This window comes from Ursus americanus, chromosome 11 (assembly GCF_024610735.1).
Source record: "Ursus americanus isolate L20-20 chromosome 11, mUrsAme1.1.p, whole genome shotgun sequence".
NCBI classification, from domain to species: domain Eukaryota; kingdom Metazoa; phylum Chordata; class Mammalia; order Carnivora; family Ursidae; genus Ursus; species Ursus americanus.
The window spans coordinates 58,795,827-58,818,990 of NC_142137.1; the positions used below are offsets into that span (position 1 = coordinate 58,795,827).

The window sequence follows — 23,164 nt, forward strand, 5'->3', positions numbered from 1 at the left end:
ATAAGATAAAAAAGTTAATATCATAGATTTGTAAGGAATTTATATAATTCAATAGCAAAAACCAATAATTTGATTTAAAAAATAGGCAGAGGACTGTAATAGACATTTTGCCAAAGAAGACATACAGATGGCCAACAGGTACATGAAAAGGTGTGCAGCTAATTATCAGGGAAATGCAAATCAAAACCACAATGAGATATCAGCTCACACCTGTTAGAATGGCAATATCAAAAAGACAAGAGATAACAAGTGTTGAAAAGAGAACATTTGTACGCTTTTGGTGGGAATGTACATTGATGTGGCCACTAGGGTCAACAACATGGACATTTGTCAAAAAATTAAAATAGAACTAACATCCAGCAATTCCACTTTTTGGTATATATCCAAAGGAAATGAAATCAGTATCTCAAAGAAATATCTGCACCCCCATGTTCATTGCAGCATTATTCACAATAGTCAAGACATGAAAACAATCTAAGTCCAATGGTACACACACACACACACACACACACACAGGAATATTATTCAAGTATAAGAAAGAAATTCTGCTTTTTCATAATATGATGGTTGGACCTTGAGGGCTAAGTGAAATAAGTCAGATAGAGAAAGACAAATACTGTATGATATCACTTAAATGTGGAATCTAAAAAAGCCAAATTCATAGAAATAGAGAGTGGAATGGTGGTTGTCATGCCTCTGGGGTAGGGAAAATGAAGAGATGTTGATCAAAGGGTACAAACTTACAGTTATAAGATGGCTAAGTTTTGGGTACATAACGTACAGTTTGGTGATGACTATAGTTACCAATACTGTATTATACACTTGAAAGTTGCTAAGTGAGTAGATCTTAGATATTCTCACCATAGAAAAAGGAATGGTAATTATGTGGGGTGTTGAAAGTGTTAAATTGCCTAATTTTGGTAATCATTCACAATATAAATGTGTTTCAAATCATCCTGTTGTATACTTTAAACTTAACACAATAGTATATGTCAATATTATCTCACTTAATAAAGCTAAGGGGAAAGAAGATATTGAATCTTTTAAAAAATGCATATTATCAGGGAGAAATGTTTTTATCTGTCCTTCATTTCCTTGGGTGGAAAAATGGACAGAGTTCAGCAAATTATACCTTAAAACAGGTTCAGGAAACCTGATATTGTGTCTGTGTCATCAGCCCCAGAGAACAGAAAGATAAAACTGTCACATTGAAAACTCTGATAGCAGAAAGAATATTTAAAAGGTAAAAATTGGTAAATTGGACCTCATCAACATTAACAACTTATGTTCTGTGAGAGACCCTGTTAATGAGATGAAAAAGTAAGCTACAGAGTGGGAGAAAATATTTACAAATCATATATCCGACAAAGGATGACTACTTAAATATACAAAGAATTCGTTTTTTTGAGACAGAGAAGGAGGGAGAGAGAGAGAGAGCACAGAAGAGGGTGGGGTGGGCAGGAGTGGCAGAGGGGTAAGAGAGAGAGTCTCAAGCAGACTCCTCACTGAGTGCAGAGCCAGCACAGGGCTCCATCTCACAACCCCTAGACCATGACCTGAGTGGAAATCAATAGTCAGACGCTCAACCAGTTGAGCCACCCAGGCACCCCTATAAAGAATTCTGAAAAAAATCAACATGAAAAACAAAGGACTTGGGGCGCCTGGGTGGCACAGCGGTTAAGCATCTGCCTTTGGCTCAGGGCGTGATCCCGGCATTCTGGGATCGAGCCCCACATCAGGCTCCTCCGCTATGAGCCTGCTTCCTTCTCTCCCACTCCCCCTGCTTGTGTTCCCTCTCTCGCTGGCTGTCTCTATCTCTGTCGAATAAATAAATAAAATCTTTAAAAAACAAAAAAACAAAAAAAAAGGGACTTATCTAGCAAATGGACAAAGACATGAAGACGTTTCCATCAAAGATGATACCCAGATGGCAGATATGCACATGAAATGATGTTCAGCACCATTAGGGAAATTAAAACCACATTGAGCTATCTATACACATTTAACAGAATGGCTAAGAAAAAAAAATTGTGAAAACCCCAAAAGCTGGCAAGGATGCAGAGAAACTGGATCCCTCATAAACTGCTGGAGAGAATGTATATTACAGTCACTCTAGAAATAGTTTTGCAAGTGACTTTAAAAAGCTAAACATACAACAACAATTCCACCCAGTAATTGCCCTCCTGGGCATTTATTCCAGAGAAATAAAAACTTACATTCACACAAAAACCTGTAGGTGAGTAATTAAAACAGCTTGATTCATGATAACCAAAAGCTGGAGGCAGTCAAGATGTCCATCACCAGGTGAACGGTTAAACAAACTGCAGTACATCCATATCATGGCAAGTTCCCTAAGAATAACAAGGAGCAAGCTATTGGTAAAAACAATAATGTGGGTGAATCTACGAAGACTGATGCTGAAAAGATTACATGCTGCATTACTCTATATGTAACACTATTGAAATGACAAAACTACAGAAATGGAGAGAGCATGTTAAGGTGGGCTGGAAGTGGGAGGGAGGAGGGTGTGGCTACAAAAGGTGGGTGTGTCAACCTCGGGATCCTTGTGGTACAGACATCTTCTCTATCTTGCCTCTATCAGTGTCAATATCTAGGTTGTGATATTGTACTACACGTGGTTTTGCAAATTGTTACCATTAAGGAAAAATTGGGTAAAGGATAGCCAGGGTTTCTCTGTATTATTTCTCACAACTGCATCTGAATCTACTATTATCTAAAAATAAAATAGTAACTTAAAAAAATTCTACTAACTAGCCCTCAGAATGCAGTCACCTCTACTTGCATGGACCATTTAGATTTTCAATATAGTAGGGGGAAATTCTGCGGAAGACTGAATGGGTTTTAAATTCTGTAATTGCCTTCCTTAAAGAAGAAATTGGTAAGTTCACCAAAGAGACTCACTAATGACTGCAGGGATTTATTCATATTATTGATTGGCTTATTAGTAAGACACAGAAATAACAGAAAATCAAAACAAACAGGGTCTCAATTTGTTTTCTTCTTTTCCAGAGTTGTAGTGTTCCTTAATCAAATCAAATAGAAATTACAATTTATCCTGTGGTTGTGGCTATTATAGGGAATGATCTATTTCTCCATATGAGGATTGCCAGTTAAAACATATGTATTTTTTATAAAACTCAAGTTGAATGTATTTAACCAAATTTGTTATTCCTTTACCCATTCCTCCACTAAACATAGATTTATTGAGTACCTACCATGTGCCAGGCACCGCTTTAGATACAGAATTTCCAGAAGGTGAAGCAAGCAGAGACCATGCTCTTCTGGCACACCACATGATCTTTAATAAGGACTATGCAATAATTCTCTGCTTGAGTACAGCCCAAGAACGAGCTGCTTTCCTAAATTATCCTGGTTGGCTGGCTGGATGGCTGGCTGGCTGGTTGGTTTGGTTTGGTTAGTAGAAAACAAACCCAAAAGGACATTGCACTGCTGTGAGGATATTCTAGCAATGATAGCTATTTGACAATCTCAACACGAACATCTGGAAGCATCTTCTTCAGTTCCCTTCTAGCGGATTCCCCACTGCCATGTCTCACTTTGCATTGTGTCTCGGTATATACACTGCCTCCAGTTCATCTAGAAGAAGGGAACATGTGGGGAGAGTGAGTTCTTCACTTTTGTGGCCTTTGTCTGCTCATACAATGCCTCCCTAGTTATCCCGCAAGTCCCTGTGCACGCAGCAGCCTGGGAATGGAAGCAAAGCAATGATGAAAGATCTCTTACTCTATGGTACCTCCTTGTTCCTTAAGAAAATAACTCACTACTCTGTCCTCTTCCTTCATAGTTCTAAATCTAAATTAGATTTAAATTTTAGATTCATTCTTGTTCTGCTAGAAACTATGGGAAAAGATTGCTCAAGATATCGCAGACTTCATTTCTACTTATGACATCCTAGGGGAAATCCGATTTCAGTAGATCCACTATGGGAGCCTAAACACAACAGAAAAAGAGTGGAGGAAAAAACCAGCGGGGCCCCATTTTCTTAGCTATGATTTTATAGACTTGCATTATGGATGAAAATGTGAGGTTAGCTGTCTCTTTTTAGGAATATTTTACTTTCCATTTTTACTAAACATAAATCCCAACGATGCTGTATTCATTAAGACTGCTTAAGTGATTTTTGTGACTAGAATTGGATAAGATGTCTGATTATGAATAAGAATTTGCTGCAGAGTGTTGGAAAAAAGGGTAATGAGTTGCAGGTGGGTCACTGAAATCCACTGACAGGGCTAAGAACGGTTGATAGATACATCTGTGTGTGACAAAGAATTTGAAGCGCTTTCCTAGACTCATGGCACAGCTTTGACAAAATGTTTCCCTTCATTTGTAATAAAAGTACATGAGTTGTTCTAAGCTGCCAATATCTACCTCACAACACAGAATCAAGAGCAGAGGGTGGCCACTGCTCCACATCTATCCGTTCCGGCTACACCCGATTCGCCTGAGAGCAGCTCATACGTGTTGTATTCATCCTCTAGCCAGGATCCCCTTTGACTGCACAAAGGCACTAAACAAAATCCTCTCTTCATAGAAGGTGGAGGGGCAGGGAGAAGCAGTCCCTCCTCTCTGGATTTTCCCCTCCAGCCAGGCATCCCTCAATAGGATCCTTCCTTAACCCCAGTACTAATTCTCTAGGTCTTTATCTGAACTACTTTTAAATTAAATTTAAGCAACTATTTGCTCCATTAATCCATGCAGCCCGTTAGCACACTGTGTGCATTTACTGTACAATATTTCAAATGAAGTGAAACTTCAAAGCCGTTTGATAGGTATGGGAAAAGGGGGGCCTGATATAGCCCGAAGGAAGTAATAATCTCCCAAGGATTTCAGCAGGAGAGCTAAACTTAGCGGCAGACTTCACTTTCCATTTAACTTTAAATGTATAGCTACTTGGAGCAACTTGGGACCCCGCCTTGGGTTACAGATAAAGCCTTAAGAATGAGGAGAATGGATATATTCTGGCCAGAATGAATATTTCCAAACATCTCAAATATCCCTTTCCTGCCCAAGTTACCAAGGAAACAGGGTTCTAGTGTTTTGCTTGCGAATGTATGTTCTTTACCTTGAAGTGGGAGTCCTCTCTGTGAGGAAGGGTTGGTGTTGCAGGGAGATCCAGAGGGCTCGGAGGAAAGGGGTAGGGGCAAAGGACAACATGCCATCCCAGGATCTGGCTTCAGGGTATCACCAAGGGGTCAGAGGGCATAAGACCATTTGTTCCCTCCCCTTGTGGGAATTGGGATACATAAAAGATGGGTGCATTTATTTCCTTTGACTTCCACTCCTGGTTAAGCAACGGACTGGACCGACCAAGGTCTTTCCAGGCAAGTTGGAAGTAGAGCAACAAGGATCAAAGTTTTGCAGGCTGCCTCTGGTTACAAGTCACATAACCACCCCCCCCCACACACACACACACTGTATGCAATCATATAGTCCATTCTTCCCCATTTACAACTCATTATCTGATACAAGGGTATCCCAAAATGGGAAAACCCAGAGTTCCTACAATATGGTACAGAGGGCGCATGGTTAAAATATCCAAGTCTGTGTGAAAGGGGAAAAAAATTTTATTCTGAACTTCCTATCTGCAGGTGGTTAGTCTCTTTTCTAGAAATTAGAATCTTTTGATTCTAGTCAATACCTTCACTTCCTTCCCATCTTTGGTACAATATTAATTCAACAAGACTTTGCCATACCAGGACCTCCCTGGAAAGTACTTTGGGGAAAAGACTGAATGCATCTCAGAAACAATTAGACTTGAAAACATAGAAAACTCTCCTAGACAGTGAAAAGTAAAATGCTAAAGGAAAACATTCAGATGGAAAAAAAAAAGTTTCAGGTAGTGTGTTGTGGGGGCTGGAATTCAGGGGTGTGATAAGGAAGATATAATCAGGGGGGCACAGGTGCTCCCCTGTAACCTCTAAAACGATGCACCTGTCTTAGAGACCAAACCCGGGTCATTTTCCCTGTGGCCTCATTTCCCCCTGCGTGAGCCACTTGGTTGCATGTTCCATTTTTAAATCTGAAAGTCCTGTTGCTCCCCGGTCACGGCTGTGCTGGCAAGGACAGTCACAAGCAGAATACTTAAGGGCAAAGCAAATACACTCTCACCAGTGAATGTCCACCAATATGCTGAGCAAGAAGTTGCTCGTGGTGACTTGTTCACTTGGCCATACTCTCGATGTGGACGTGTGTTGTGTTAGAATTGCGCGGGGGAACAGCCTTTCTATTTTCAGATTTTTGTGTAGCTTTCCATTGCTGATGTTGTAATGGCACAGGTTTTCTTTTCATATAAACCGTGAGTTAGAAGTGGGAAAAAAAAAAGTATTTGATTGCCCTCCATCAGGCTCTAGCTTTCTGTTGTCATTAAATCAGAGGCTTATTTGAAATCCGTTTATTGACAGTAACCCATTCTTGGCCTGCTTCTGTGACTCTCAAGTTCATGTGTAATTTCATGTTTTATTTGTTCTTCGTGCACTGCTTCCGTGATGTGCTCATTGTTATGCACCATTTCTGGGGAGTCTCACCTTGGAGCGTGCTTAGAGAGCTGGCGGAAAACAGAACTCAGTCTGTGGATTAGTCATGTGGAAATGACAGTGTAAAACTCAAATTGAATTTATAAGCCCACTTCTTCATTCCTTGCTTAAGATAGTAACCGCAATTTAAAACGGCATCATTTTTACGTGTCTTAGTTTCTCTATATCAGAAGTATATAACGCTCAGAGTCGCTGAATTATGAAACCTTTTCTAATTTCCATCAAAATTCTCTCTGGACTAAAAAAATGTGACAACCTCAGGGTGAATGTGAACCGAAATCTACTTGTAAAACTAGCTTGGAGGTGTGGGTGTTCTACTTCTCTGTTAGTGGGTGGTGGTTCTGTTGGGAGCATGTCTTATAAATACGTATGTGTATATTTGTGCCCACAAATGCATATGTGCTTTCCCGCTGATGTATTTCTCCACACCTTGTCCTCTGTGCCAATTAAATCTCTCTCAAGGAGTAATAGTCATGTCATGCATTCTTGTAAGTAAACAAATGTGTACGTTAAGACCATTTCTTACCCATTCGTCACCTCTAACCTTTGTGTAAAATGTCTTCTGCATTAGCATAAATATTAAGAAGATGCCATTTCTGCTATATATAGGGCTGCCTTCAGCTAATCAGTTTTTCATGCATTTAAATAGGAATATTAGAATGATGGTAATTAGTTTAGTTTTCCATGAATGATCCATCAAGACATTGCCTTGCACTGGATGGTACTGCTCTGGGTAAGTAGGACAGAGTTAAATTGTTAGCGGGGTTGGAATATCTTTAGTGTTTTGTTGGTGACTTTTAAAAAAAAAGACTCATCTGAAGCCTATTATCTTTTCTAAGAGTAAATGCACAAGCTGCTTGAGAAAGACTAATGTGAATCATGGAGACGAAGTGAAATCGTAATGAATTGTAAAATAAGACTTGTTTATTACATGCAAGAGAGACAAGGCTTTCAGGCAGATGACAAAACCTCACACGCCCAGATGAATATGGGAACATTCATAAGTACTTTGAGAAGAAGGGCCTTTTAACAAAATGAGATTGCTCTCTCTTCCTTTGCACAAACATACCTGTATGGTTCCACAAATTACTTTCACATGTAAACTCAAACGTCGTAAGGTTGAATTGAAAATAACTTGCACTTTTATGCAGTATACACGTATATCCTTAAACTACCTTCACGCTGCTGGAGCTAGATGCCACCGACAAATATTTTAAACTGCCTGGTGGCTGGGAGTTCTGCTTCAGCCGTGCTTTCCTCTTTGTCTGAACAGCAGTGTTTGTTTGCACCAAGATATGGAAATAATTGCATGTTTTGCTTCATTGTTTTCTAAAAATTAGTAGGAAATTGGGGAAAATTATTGGTTTGATGCTGCAAAAAGCATAGTCTTTTAAACCTATAATCCAGATAAGGGCAGAAATCTCAACACATGCTGAAAATAGCAAATCTTTAGCTCAAAAAAGAAAATAATAGCAACTCTTAAAGAAGACAAATATGCATTCAATGAGAGGCAAAAGAACAAATATGGAAACAGGATATCTTCCACGAAAGTGTATACTTGTACATGTTTATATAAACATATATAGAAATACACCTGCATTCTTGTCAATACATAGCATGGAACATACCAGACTGACAATAGTAGTTATCTTTGGGGGTTTGGAGTGGGATTTCTGAAAGAAAAAAAAAAAAGGTAAAGAGAGGCTTCCGCTTTTTATTTCAGTATCCTCAGTATTTTTGCAATATATATTTGTATATTATCTGGGAAATTTAAAAGACAGTGATAAGTAAATGACTAAAAGAACATGCATGAAAAGATTGAAATACATTGCCAAAATTTCTGTGTACCAGGTAATGTGTAGAAATTTTAGAATACTTTTTATAGTTCAGAAAATAGAAGTTCCTCCCGATGCTCTAGTCTATCTTTGGGATGTTAGTCCCACTTACATTTTCTCAGGAAACCTTATGCACAAAAACACAGGGCTACCTACCTGTTGTCAAGTTCGATCTTCCTCACAACCCAATGGTGTTCACTGGGCACGTGTAATGATTTCCATGTTATCAGTCAGGTGATGATACTGGGACTCAGGAAGGTTTATAAGAAATTTGCCCAAATTCATATGGACAGCCATAGATGGTAGAATGAACACAAACCCATGAGCACATCTCTGGGTATAGGTCCAAGGTGTGGCACTGGTTACTATGGGTTGAATGTGTTCCCCAAAATTCGTATGTTGAAGTCCTACCCCCACACGTACACCCATGTGACTGTTTTGGAGACAAAGTCTTTAAGGAGGCGATTAAGGTTAAATAAGATCATAAGCGTGGAACCCTGATCCAATTGACCTGGTGTCCTTACAAAAAGAGGAAGAGACATCAGAGATCAATCAACCCAACCCTCTCTCCCCCCCATATGAGGACACAGTGGGCATCCATAAGCTAGGAGGAGACCTCCCACCAGGAACCAAGTCAGCTGACACCTTGATCTCAGACTCCCCAGCCTCCAGAACGGTATTTTGTGATGGCAGCCGAGCAGATGGTAGGGGAAAGACAGCGTTCCTGAAGGCCAATGACATTCCAGCATCCTTCTGCCCCCCAAATCTTTTCATTTTCCCGAGGAACAACCTACATAATCTGTCCTTTTATCATTGTCAGCCACCAATATGTAGTATCATGGCACAGTGGTCTAAGGCATGTGAGTGTACAGAGAAAATAGTGCTGGAGTGAAAAGGGAAGAACAGCACAGGCCTGTTAGCCGATCTAAGGAAAAGACTGCTAACAAATCCCAAATGACTTTGAAAAGGTAACCATTGAAGCTTTCTGTTTCGAGCAACCTGGAAAGACCATGATCTTTGGGTTTAGACAGACATGGACTTAAATTCCAGCTCTGCTACTTAAAACTGTACAACTAGTTCCTTAGCCTAAACCTCAGTTCTGTAGGAATTTGAGTTGTGTTTGAGTTTTGGCTTGAACCTACTAGAACTATGGGAGTGAAATATAACGAGACACATCATATAATCCCCTCAGCTCCTGGCCCGTGCTAGGTACCCGATACAGTGTTGTCACTGTCACTTTTGCTTCATTTCTTCTCAAATCTTGCTTCTATTCCTGCTCTTTGACCAAAAAAAAAAATTTTGTCTTTATTTTGCCAGTGTGTTGGACAAAGCTTAAAATCCATAGGCAAACTCTGTTATACTTCACATTTCTCCAATAGTTTGTGTTTCAACAAAGTGCTTCCACATACACTAATCTTATTTGGTCTTCTAAAAACCGTTATTAACTATCAGTCCTCATTATTAACTTTCCCCTTGATCAGCAGGTTGCTCCTATGTCACTGGAATCTAGAATATTAACTCTTAGAGGATACAAATATAGTGTCAACATAAAGCTCAAGAGACTGTGTTTTATGTGCCCGCATGTTTCATGCCATCAGCATATTATAACAACACTTCGAAAAAAGTTTAAGTAGATATTGGCTTTTGTTGCCGATATCAAGATTTATTGGTTTAAGAGTTATTGATCATGGGCAAATCTTGGCCATTATTATGCCTTGAGGACAAATAAATCTTTATCAGGTGAACATGAATCAATATAATTATGCTTCACTTACGCACATCTTTTTCCTAACCATATTGGGTTTTCAACCAAATCATGAAATATGAGAGAAACTACTTAGGGAGGCAGTTGTGAGGAATTATGCCAAGAAAATTTGTGTTTTGCAGCAGTGCCAATACTCAATAAAGCCAAGTCTTACCAGCTCTTGGCAGAATGGAGGTAATCTCAGAAAAACATAGAAGTTAATTTTTGAAGATACTGACTCAGATATGCAAAAATATCATAGGATAGAATAAAAGACTTTAGAAGCAGAAGAATATCACAATCACATCACATGCCAGAAGAGGTAGCTGCAAGAAGTCTAGAAAAAGAAGGCAGACAAGTTGCCGAAAGCCCAGGGAACCTGAATTTATTTAAAACCTTCCTCAGTGATTCTAATATGCAGCCTTTGAGGAAGGATGGACTCTGTTATTAGATGCAAAAAGTATCTTTCAACATTTCCTTCTATGAACACAGACTGATTTTATGTCTTTGTATTCAGTACCACCATATCACCTCTGGTGAAGCTGAAGCCTTCAGGTCTTCATTAGACGATCTTCGGTTCTTACCTATGACTTACTGTAAATCTACTCTAAATGCCAGATTTTTTCCTGTTCAGTTTGATTCTGTCATGCTTGTTCATTATCCTGCCCATCTTTGTTTCATTTGTACATTTGATCACCTCCCTTCTCTGTCTCAATCCCAGATACTGAGAAGTTGGAGCAGAGACAGAGTCGTGGTGCACCCCCCAAATCCATACTGTTTTATGTAGCTGTTAATACCTGCTGAGGCTTCTTTGCAGCCCGTCTCTACACATCAAACATGTGCTCTTATGTCAGGCTGATATTTTAAAAAAGAATCTTGAATAGGATTTAAGGTGGTTTCTAATTTGTATCAAGCTGTCTGTCAAAACACAAGCACAACATTAATTATGTGGGAGTGTGATTAATATCTGGCATATGACTCTGAACTCTTAGATGCAGGAAATGTCTTATTTTCCTTTCTACTGACCCCCTCGTCAAATGCAAACTGACTCTGTTGTTCGTGCCTTTTGATTTCTGGTTGACCTCACAGATAACTTGAAAACTCACCTAAGCTTGCTGTGACAGTCTTGCCAATGGAGATGGGAAGAGCTGCATGGTATAGAAGTCCACCCTTTATCATTTTGTTGCCCATGATTGAAATAGACGTATCTAAGCAAATGGAAGCCGATCATGGTTGGCATGATAATTTCGTGGGGGGTGATGTCCAGTTCTAGGAATTCGAAAAAGGAAACAAAGAGCCAGGTGAGGGAAAGAAAGAATTATGTGCTTCCTTGAAAATTTTTTTAATGAACATATTTTTTCAGTTATATTTAGAAATCAAAGCATAGCACCTCAGATGTCAATGGGAGCTATCCCATGAACACAGCTCTTACCAGTGGCTTACTGTGGCATTACCCAAAGTGTACAAAATACTCGGTAATGCTCTAGGGAGGCACAAACCTTACTTCACCATTTCCCACATGCCACATCTGGCATTTGCCACATGGCTTCATGAATTGGTGCATCAAGTCAAAGAACAGCCATGGGGTGGGGATGGGGGCAGAAGAGAGTTTGTCTGTAAAGTGTCCAAGGCAGTTTAGAAGGGTGGTTTTACTACTTGGACAGTTGGTATCGTCAGGACAAAATCCACAGCCAAGTTTTACAGCCGTATGTGACAAACTGTCCTTCACACTGCCTTACCTTGTGTATTGCTTTACGATCTACAAAAGACTTTCACACTCAACCTAATTTACTCCTTTAAACCACTTTGTGGTATAAGTCACTATCCCATGTTTACAGAGAATGCCAAGGCTCAGAGAGGACTAGAGACTCTCCCCAGGACTTCAACTTCTCATGACAGTATGGGAGCTGACCCCACATTGACTTCGGTTTCCAGCTCTCTTCCCTAAAATGCAGCTCCCTACTTTTATGTGTAAGATTTTTCTCTATTCTCCAAACATTTATGTACACATCAGAGCCATTAAGACATTCTGCATTCCTCTGTCTACCTTTATGATGATGGTGGCTGGAATCTGATATTCTCTTAGACACATGTCCTGTCTTTCCACCTCACTTCAAGCCCTTCTGGGAAAGAACTCTTATCAGGAGTATTTTCCACACACACTGGAGATTTTAAATCTGTTTCTTCATGATGTGAAATCCTTCTGGGATCTATTATTTATAAATATTTTCCTAAACTGTCTCTTTAGTTACTTAGTGGTATGTTTATCCATTGGCCAAGTTTAATGAATCTGTAATAGACCATTGCTATGCTTGGAAATTGATGTTTATTTTGTGATATGGTAAAAAGAATCTCCTAAACTGGAGATCAGATTTGCAGTGAACGGCTAGATCAACTCTCAATTTGTGTGATTTTTGTGTGCCCTCCCAGGTGTGATAGAGGGAGGATAACCAGAGAGACGTCAGGGAGTTCCTGAGATGTCAAGGAGCATGACTGGTCTAGAGAGAGCACTGATTTATGAGTCAGAAGACCTGGGTTCTGGATGTGGCTTTCCTAACACTGTGTTATGGGACTTTGATAAGGTCGTTCATTTGGTCTCTAAATTTCCATTCTTTAATCTGAAAAAGAAAGAGTAATATTACTGATTGTGTGAAAGCAGCCCATGAAGTGCTATAGAAATTTAAGATGAAAATTGCCACAGTATCCAACTTTTATGAAAACCATAATAATGTATTTCCCCTGCAAATGTCAAGTCAGTCCATTAAAATATACCCCATGTAAACATCTTTTAACCTAGACTCATATCATTCTCTGATTACTATTATAAATCTCAAACAGGAGAAATAGAGATACACAGTACATAACATTCACAGATCTTAAGTAGCTATAATGCTAAGGGCTGAATTTTCTTTTATTGACTCCTTTTCTCAGTAACTTAATTGTCGGCCTGTGTGTCATAGGTAAGCACAGCTCATGGAAGAATTTAGTTTCAGCATAGAATCATCAAGTACCCACTATGCAGTCCCTCCAAAGTTTGTTCAGTGGTCCAGAGTTCCCTTTGCCTTTATGCATTTTCAAACAGTTGAATTCACATTTCCTCCTCAAAATTCAGAGTTGGTTGAGTAAAGGTGAACACTTAAATAGATTTTTGAGGCAGAAAGTTGGAATGTGTCTCTCTTCTAAAAGCAAGCAAGTACTGTCAAACCACTTTACCATAAGACAGGAGTCATTGCTATGAAAAAATTGCACACATCACAGGAAAGCATTACGTGGATGGGGGACAGAAGCAACCCAATAATGATGGACCATGATAAGATCATGTCGCCACCGCTTTATAAACAAAAGCTCTTCAACAAAACCAATGTCAGCAAAAAGTTCACTTATTCTTGCTTTACTGAGCATGAAATGGGATTGAAAGATGGTATTAAATGGATTATTAAACTGAAGAAATGATGTCTTGTGATCTTTCACACCAAAGCCTCCACTTGAGACATGCATTGTCTCAGTGAAAAACTCTCCAAAGGCTCAGGTCCTTTATACAAAACCTGAGCCTTTTAAATGTTAGACTGAAAGTTTTATTTCTCATTTCCTTGCTGGACCTGTGATCCCTTAAGAGATGACTGTTGTTCTTCAGTTATTTTATTTTTATGCCAACATGTGGAAAAGGAATGTTTGTGAGAACTTATAAATTTCAAGCACAGTAAACTCTTGATGTTTTTATGTACCAAGAAAGGAAAAAGAATTTATTTTAAAAATATATAAGCCATTCTTTAAATATCTAGCATTTTCTCCACTAGTTTTCAAGTTTCTACAGGTTCCAGATTAGACATAAGCAATGTCTTTAAAATCTTGCTTTGTTTAGGCTTTTGAAAACAAGTTAAATAATGAAGCCTATTTATTAAAAATTCAAAGAACTAAAAGGATCAAATAATCATTATTTCCCATTCTTATACAAAAGAAAATTGACATTCTTATGTAATTAAGACCCAAGCCACAGAGTGACATTAGCAGCAAATATATGCTTTGCTGTTTCTGAAACTTGTAATTATTTTAATATGTCAACTCAGCTAAACAAAAAACATCAAGCCTAGATAGGGTTTTCCCAGTCTTCAAAAGGACTCCAAGTTTTGTTTTTGGCAATATCATAGATGATCATAGACTATAAACTCTGCATAGACACTGCCTCTAAGAAGAACTGAAAATAATGGAATTTTTAAAAAGCTTTAAATGCTTATATGAGAGACAAGAAATGTTAAAAATTCACAGACATCAAAAACTACTCAAAGAAAGAACAGGAGATGTGAGCTGATTACTGAAGCCAGCATTTACCCTGAGTATGTTTGCTCAAGTTGATCTTGACCTTTGTGATCTCAGGGTGAACAGGAGTTACAGACTAAGAGAATCTCTCCCAGGATGGTGAATTTAATAGGAATATCTCCTAGCATAAAGTGTAAAGGCAAACTAGAAAAAAACTAGCCCTTCAACATTCATCTATATCCTAGGAGAAACAACGAAAACTGCCTATCTGGGTAGAACAGGAAAATTGGCACTGGGAGGAAAACATTTTCCCTCAATATCTCTAACAACAGCAGACATTAGATGAGTTTACCAACCAAATTCATGCTCACCAGTCATTCACAAACTTCAAGTTGGGAATGCACTTTACAGCTGTTCTGGGTTGAAGATTCCATCAGTAACTTTACAGAGACAGATACAAATTCTGTATGGAAACCCACCTGCAACCTAGCCTTCAAAGAAATGTCATGGACAGTTTGTAATGAGCTTACAGTGGAAAACCTAAACACATGAGCAAACAAGACTCCATAAGCAAGACTTTAGATTCTATGATTATCAGAAACAAAATATAAAATGAGTATGCTTAATATGTTTAAAGAAATAAAATATAGAAGTGAAAGTGTGTGCCAGAAGCAAAAGACTTTAAAAACTAACCAAGGATAGGGTGCCTGGGTGGATCAGTTGGTTAAGCATCCAACTCTTGATCTCAGCTCTGGTCTTGATCTTATGGTTGTGAGTTCAAGCCCCACACCAGGCATGGAGCCTTCTTAAATAAATAAATAAATAAATAAATAAATAAATAAATAACCAAGCATGTTTGAAAGAGAACTAAATAGAACTTCTAGAAATAAAACAATAAATAAATAATGAATGGAACTAAAATCAACAGAGGGTTAGACACAGCTGAAGAGAGAACTAGAAAATTGAAGAATAGATTAAAAGGAAAATTTCAGATTACAGCACAGAAAGGCAAGAAGATGGAAAATATAAAGGACAAATTGGGAAATGTGGAGAATTTAAGAAGGAATAACGCAAATATAATTAGAGTGTTGGGAGGACAGTATATAAAGAATGGAGAAAATACTAATCCTCAGAATCAGGAAGCCACAAAATCCAAAACAGAATAAATAAACACAAAGAAATCCACACTTAAAAAGATCATAATGAAGATGCAAAACATCAAAAACAAAGAGGTTAAAAGTCTCCAAGAAAGAAAATTCTAGTCCACATTGTTTGAAGGGGGAAAGTCTACCAAACATTTAAGAAATACATAATTTGAATCATATACAGATGTGTACTCCTGAGCCATTTTATGGTGCTATGATAACCTTGTTACCAAAATAGTTACAAAAGATGGTTATTAGAAGGAAATAATTATTGACTAATCTCTCTCATGCAAATAGAGGCAAAAATCCTAAGTAAATATTAACAGTTTTAATCTAACAGTACATAAAAATGATAATACTGTATGATAAGAATGTTTTTTTTACAAGGCAGACAATGTTTAATGTTAACATCTGTTAATGTTAGCATTTATTAATGAAATTTACCACACTAATGATTTTTTTAACTTATATAATCAGTTTAATAGGAGCAGAAAATATATATACACTATCTAGAAGTCTAAGCAAAATATGAAAATTTCTTTAAGATGAAAAGGACAGAAAAGATCTTAATGATTTGACTATGAATAATAAATTCCAAATTTGTCCAAGTATTGCCTATTTAATTTTTATACCCTTCTCATACTTAAGAGATGTGAGCATCTTAGATGAAAAACCAACAGATTCACTGGAACTATTAAAACCGAGATAACAGGCTCTGTATCCTCCAGGTAGACCCAGTTTCAGGTACTTTTTGTGACCACTAGGGATGTTATGCATTCCTTTGTTTGTAGAAGGGAATTGGGAATTTAAGGAAATGGAAATATGCTTTTCCAGTATTGAAACCACCATCTTTCCCCAATATTTACCTTGAAAATAGTTATAAAGTTTTATTTAAAAGTCACTTATTTTAATATCAACAAAATTCATCAATATGTGTTTTATCATTTTTTTCCATTAAATTCTAGAGAATCACACTTTTCAGCAGCAATGTCTATCACAATGACAGGCTGGGACCAGAAAGCAGTTTGCAGTGCTATAAAGGAAAGTATTTGATTTAAACAAGTAAATCCTATTCTATGTTGGGAAACCCATGAAGCACATCAATAGGGGAAGGAGAATCTTTGAGTAGGTAATTAGTTTGTTTCAGGATTAAGGAAGGGGTCCACAGTTACACTTCAGTCATTTTTTTGTACACAAATGGGGAGTTTAGATTAGAATCAGGTATTAAACTTCCTAAGAGAAGAAAGGAATGCAAGTCAAACTACAACTGGAAATCAATCTCTCTAAAAAAGCAAAAGCAAACACACACACACACACAGAGACAATGAAAAAAAAATACATATACATGACATATAAGTGCTTTTTCTCAAATCTCAAATTCACATTTCGTGCTTGAAAACAGAGATGATGTTAAGTGGAAGACATTATCATCAGTTTGCATTTATACATTTTGAGTAACTATGACTGGCCCATTAAGTATGTCCAAAGCAGAACAGCACTTTGCCTGAGAGAAAACTAGGAATGGTAAGTGGTGACATCTTCTTCTAAAAAGAAATTGATGAACCACATTTCTTGAAGGACTGATTTTTAGAGTATCAACTACGGGATCTTTCAGATTCATCAGTAGGAGTAAAATCTCAGTTGCCTAAAGTTTCTGAATTTTTATGAACTACTTCTTAAACTGCAATCACAGAAGTAACTAGTAAAAGACTTCTCAGGGAGAATTTTGTCTTTAAAGAAGAATAACTTTTCCCCCTTTAAAATAACTTTTACCCTTCACATATAAAATGAGTTTTGTATCATGACAAAAAGGAGTTGTGTTCCCTAATGCCAAATTTCCAAGAAATATTGAGCTGTGAAGCTGAATAAAGTCACCGGGGGTTGGATGAGGAAAGAACAGAAAAGAAGTATAAAGGCATGGATTTGAAGTCAGCCCAGTAAACATGGGCTGTGTTTTCTATATCCTCATGCAGGTGTGGAATAGGTGGAGAGGTGAATTTAAGAAGGTTTAACATTTGTTCTGCTGGTGTATCAAAATGAGAGGATGAGGGTGTTAAAAGATGTAAGTAAAGGAGTCACTCTACTGATTGTCCGTGACATTTCAGCTGAATAAGGAATTAAGGACATGGAGATGAGTGAGGTCATCAGGAAAGGGTGAGGAACAGTGAAAAATGAGTATTGAACTATCAGAGCTGACAGGAATGAAGGATTGGAATGGGCAAGTGGGAATTTACAGCCAAGTTGCAGGAATGGGCATGAAATATATGAGGTCGTGGTATGGAATAGAATGGGATGTTGAAGGTAAAATTATCTCACGGGTATTGAAAATGGCAAGGCTTAGGTATGATGATGATGGGAGTCACATGACTGAGGTAAGTGGGGAGCAAGATAATTGGAAGAGAGGAGACCAAGAAACTGAGAGGCCAAGGTTTTGGAAGACTTTCCTACATGGATATAAAACACATCATGAGTTATAATAGGAGTAGTTTTCTAAAGAGTGAGCCAGGAGCTCAAATCTTCAAGAAGTAAGAGAGATTGCCCTGGGAGTTGGTAGATAACTACAAGGTAATACCATGAAGACATAAGATTCAACAGTATTTATTTTTAAGGAAAAACAAGAAGAATCTAGAAGGAGCAAGAAGGACTTGTACCTCACTTCTGGATCTAATGAGAAGAGGGCTGTAGGAGAAAAATGGCTACCAACTGAGAGTGGCTCGGGAAACAGCCTGCTTGGTGGTACCAAGATTCAGACAGGCAAAAATGAAGAGAATATTCAGAAAAGAGGTCAAGGGTATGGGTATTTTGCCAGCGACAGATTGTGTTTTCCAGAAGGTGCAGAAGAAGGCTTCCCACAGCCTGATGGGAGTTAGCATGCAGGAGATGAGGGGAGAGCCCGGCTTCAAATGGTGGCAAGCAGGATTAGGGGCAGCAGCCATGGCGACATCGGTCTTGAAGCCTCTGGGCAGAAAGTAGTGAGAATACCATAAGTATTGTGGGGCAACTCAGAGGTGGCCTTGCAAGGAGCATGTACAATTCTGGGGATCCCTTTTGAGCCCTGATATTGAAGGCAGTGTCATGCTAGAAGTCTCTGAATCTGTACTAAATACTGCTGAATTATGTCTTAATTGTGTGTGCCTTGACTTTCCAGAAAGACTGCAAGGCCTCCTGTTATTGTGTTTTTTGCACTGCACTTTCTTTCTTTACTTGACCATCATACTTGCTATGGGTGAAATTGTGCCTCCCTTCCCCCAAAATTCATATGTTGAAGTTCTAATCCCCAGGACCTCAGAAGATAGCCTTTTTTGGATATTGGGTCTTTACAAGGTAATCAAGCTAAAGTGAGGTCCTTAGGGTGGGACCCTAATTCAATGTGACTGGTTTTTCCTTATAGAAAGGGGAAATTTGAACACAGAGACACACACATAGGGGGAATGCCATGTGAATGGGAAGACGGCCATCTACAAACCAAGAAGGAAGTCCTGGAATAGACCTTCCCTCACAGCCCTCAGAAGGAACCAACTCCACCAGCACCCTTTAAAGAAAATAATATATTCAGTGACAAGTAGTGAAGACGGTAAGGATTCAGGACCATCACAATAGGCATGGAGACCAGTGTGGTGGGATTTTACAGTGGAGAGAGTTTGGGCTCAACTCCAAACACAGCATGAGCAAGGGGGAATTTACAGCCAAGTTACAGGATGGGGATCAGTGGATGGAAAATTACCAAAAGGAACATTAGGGGTAAGGGTGAGGTTCTGGCTAAATAAACTTAATGGGGTTTTTTTGCTGAAGATAGGCCAGGGTTAGATATCTATCACCAGGGGATGGTGGAGCATGAGGAACCTGATCAGATATCAAGGCTGGATTCTTGCTAAAAACACGGCCTAGCAGGATTCTTGCTAAAAACACGTTTTACAAGGAAGTGCACAGATGGGCTAGGAGAACTTTGAGAAGATTGGCTAAAGTTTGGTCAAGCAAAGCTTTTTTGTTGCACTTTGATCTCGGACTTCTGGCCCCCAGAACTGTGAGACAGTACATTTCTGATGTTTAAGCCAAGTCATTACAGCAACTCTAGCAAATTAATATAATACATCTATATCTTGAGCTTCAGAACAGGAACTGAATTTCATCTGTAACCCCAAGGGCTAGCAGCTCAGCATATGCCTTGTTCAGATTTAACTACCACTGAGCTCTTGTGTGGTTGTATTTTCTTTTTATTTGAGTGTTATTTTTTTAACTGTAGAGCAATTAGACAGGGAGCCAGTGGAAATGGCTGAGGACTTAGTCTGCAGGGTTAAATTATCATTGGAATCTTGAAAATTCTTTCCAGGAGTCAGGTTATGGCTGCACCGTATGCCGTAAGCAATCTGGACCCAGCACTATCAACTAACGCTCAATTAACTGGCCTCAGCTTGATGCCAGCATCAGCCCATTCTCATTGCTATTTCTCTTTCACTTGCCCTACCATTTGGGTGATTGAACCCAATTTAGAGAGAGAGAAGTCTTTCCCCTGAATCCAATTCATAGGACTTGTATTGACCGTATATATGATTTTGCCTGTGTCTTCATACCATAGAAGTAGAGGTACTTTTTTTAACCTGCTCCATTGAGAGACAGTAAGAACCTGGGTCAAGTACACCTTTGATATATTACTACTTATATTCTGATAATTTATTGAAAGGGAGAATAATTTGGGGGGCTTTGGCAACCTACATGAATAGAATTGATGATGGGGGGAAAACCGTATTATGAATAGCCTTGGAAGTGGAATGTATTTGAAAGGGATTAAAGATATTTATCAGCAGTAAGGGTGACAGTTCACGGTGTGATTTGCTTGGCTGTTCAGCTACCTGAATATGATGAGATCTCTCTAACTCAACTTCCACTGCTAATCTCAGAATTCATAGTTTAAATGCCCACAAGCAGTAAGATTATCATTAAAAACCAATTTCAGCAAAAAATAAGAAACAAGAATGTCAGCAGAAATGCAAAGTTCTAAATTAAATTTGAGAAATTATGATGCAGTATTTGGAACTGTCTGAGGCATGCTTTCAGATTCATTCTCTCTCTCTCTCTCTCTCTCTCTATATATATATATATGTATGTACATACATACGTATGTATGTGTGTATATATGTATATACATATATATAAAACCCAAGAGTATAGCAAACCTTTCTAAAGGTTTTATATATCATATCACTGGCTTCTTCTCACGTAATATATGTATGTTACATATACCAAAAGCATAAAAGATGTTAAATCTATAAAAGTGAACACAGTATAGGAAGTGAGTGAACTTGTTGTTCCAGTTACTTATTGCTGTATGACACATCATCCCAAAACTAAGTGGCTAAAACAGTATTATCTCTTATGGTCCTGGGGTTGATTGGGTTCAGCTATGGGTCTCACTTGGGGTCTCTCATGCAGTTGCAGTCAGTGGCTAGAACTGGAGTCACCTCAAAGGACTCCTGTGCCTGGCAATTGATAGTGATTATTTGTTGAGCTCTTAGCTGGGGCTTTCGGCCAGATCACTTGCAGGTGGCCTCTGCTTCCTCATAGCACAGCAGCTGAGTTCCCAGAGCTAGTATCCCAAGAGAGACCATGTTGAAGCTCTATCTTCTTTTATGAACTTGCCTCAGAAATTACATCACTTCCTTTCTAGTCCCAGGCCTGCTCAAATTCAAAGGGAACATTAACTCCACTTCTTGATGAGAGGCATATAGATATCAAGAGAAGATACTCAAAGAAGAGTATGTAGGATGAAAGACCTTGATGTGGCCATCTTGGAAAATATGACCTACTACATCCTCTCCCTGGCCACAGTAATTCACAACGCTCCCACATGTACACATCCTCAACCCCTCCCATCAAGAACCCAAGAACCTGATGCAAGTCCCTGAAATCAAAATGTTGATCATAATATCACAATCAGTATGTGATCTAAGTGTTTATAATTTTCAAGTATTAAAATTTATTTGAACACTAGTCTAAAAGAACCAGATACAAGAGAGAAAATCCCTGTTGTTGCCACCTGCTCTCTGAGTTATCAGACACTCACATATATCTAGAGGCCCACGAGTCTAATGGGCACCAGGCCAGGGGAGCCTTGAACTCTTTAGTTCAGTCCTTACTGAACTACTGGCAGCATTATTAAAATAACTTCTCTTACTTCCCAGCAAGCAAAGCTCAGTATTTAGAAAAGTTTTCATTCATTCAAAGCCTTGCTGGGGGCACATGTGCTGATGAAAACTTGTTGGAATCTCACTCTTATGGCCTGAACCTGAGAAAGTAGTTTAGGTTGGGCAAACAAGGGAATATTCAGAGTTCTCTCTATTAATTCTACCATCGATAAAGACTACAGTCATTGCTCTTTTTCAGATTGAGCTGGTTCTTTCATATTCGGGATCATTTTATTTTTACCAATACCTTTTAAAGGAGAGTACTCCCTTGAGATAATTTCCAGTGCTAAATCTTTATTAAATTCCACCAACATATCTTAAGTCTTGATTCTCCTCTAGACACTTAAGTCTCCATCTCTATCTCCCACCCCTACCCAAACTGCAGGGACACAAAATGACAGATAGTCCTTGCCCTCAGAGAATTTAGAGTCTAGAGAGGGATGAACATGTAAGGAGGAAAGAGAAGATGTAAGACGTATACATAACTGTTAATTAAGACAGCACTGACATGGAGTCAAAAGATCCTTCTTTCAGCCAAAGCATGCTATTAACTAGGATGTAATTTTTGGCAAGTCACCAAATCCCCCTTTTTTAAAATTTCTTCATAATTAATAAATTAATTGATAATTTCCTTCCTCACAATGATAGTAGTGTCTTCCTGATAGATTGTGTTTGCTTGCTTAAAATACACAAGCTGGTTCTTGTAAAATGTTTACCATTGCTCCTGGTACATAGTAAGCTCTCAATAAATGTTCATTTCATCATGATTTAGTAGCAGTGGTAGCAGAGCATATGGGAATGCTTTGTAAACTGTAGTTTTATATCAGCATAAGGTATTTCCATTCATAAAAGACGGAATATGTAACATCCTATTGAATCCTGTAATTATCTGCCCACCTACTGGCATCCCAAACATTACATTTTGCTGTTTCTGGAGATTCTGGGGCTTCCCTGCTCCACCCCATGCCTACTTTTTTCATTATACAGAGCCCAGTTCAATGACGATCTCAGCTTTAAATCAGCCCAACCCCATGCGGCCAAACATGTAATCCCAGCCCATGTTCCCTTCACACTTCACCCATACCATGATTCTAGTGCTTATGTCTTACTTGTGTATGTGTCCCCAGGACCCAGAATAGTACCTGGTGCCCGATGGGTGCTGATGTATATCCAGTGCTGATGCAGTAGGAGTGTTCACGGGAATCAAAGGAAAGAGACGTGTGACCCGCGTTATGGGCAGAACCCTGACCTTGGGCCAGATTTCATGTGTAGCTCTGGCTTTTTCAGACTTGCTCTTTACCTTTTTTTTTTTTTAAGTCTTTATTTGAGAGAGAGTGCACATGTAGAAGGAGAAAGAGAATCTCTAGCAGATTCCCCATTGAGTGAGGAGCCTGACAGGAGGCTTGATTCCACAACCCTGAGATCA

At 38.7% G+C, this 23,164-nt stretch overlaps 1 pseudogene; it reads left to right on the forward strand.

The window, feature by feature from the left end:
* Window positions 1-23,054, forward strand: part of LOC123797425 (pre-mRNA-splicing regulator WTAP pseudogene) — a 47,255-nt pseudogene extending 24,201 nt beyond the window's left edge.
* The last annotated feature ends 110 nt before the right edge of the window (window positions 23,055-23,164 follow it).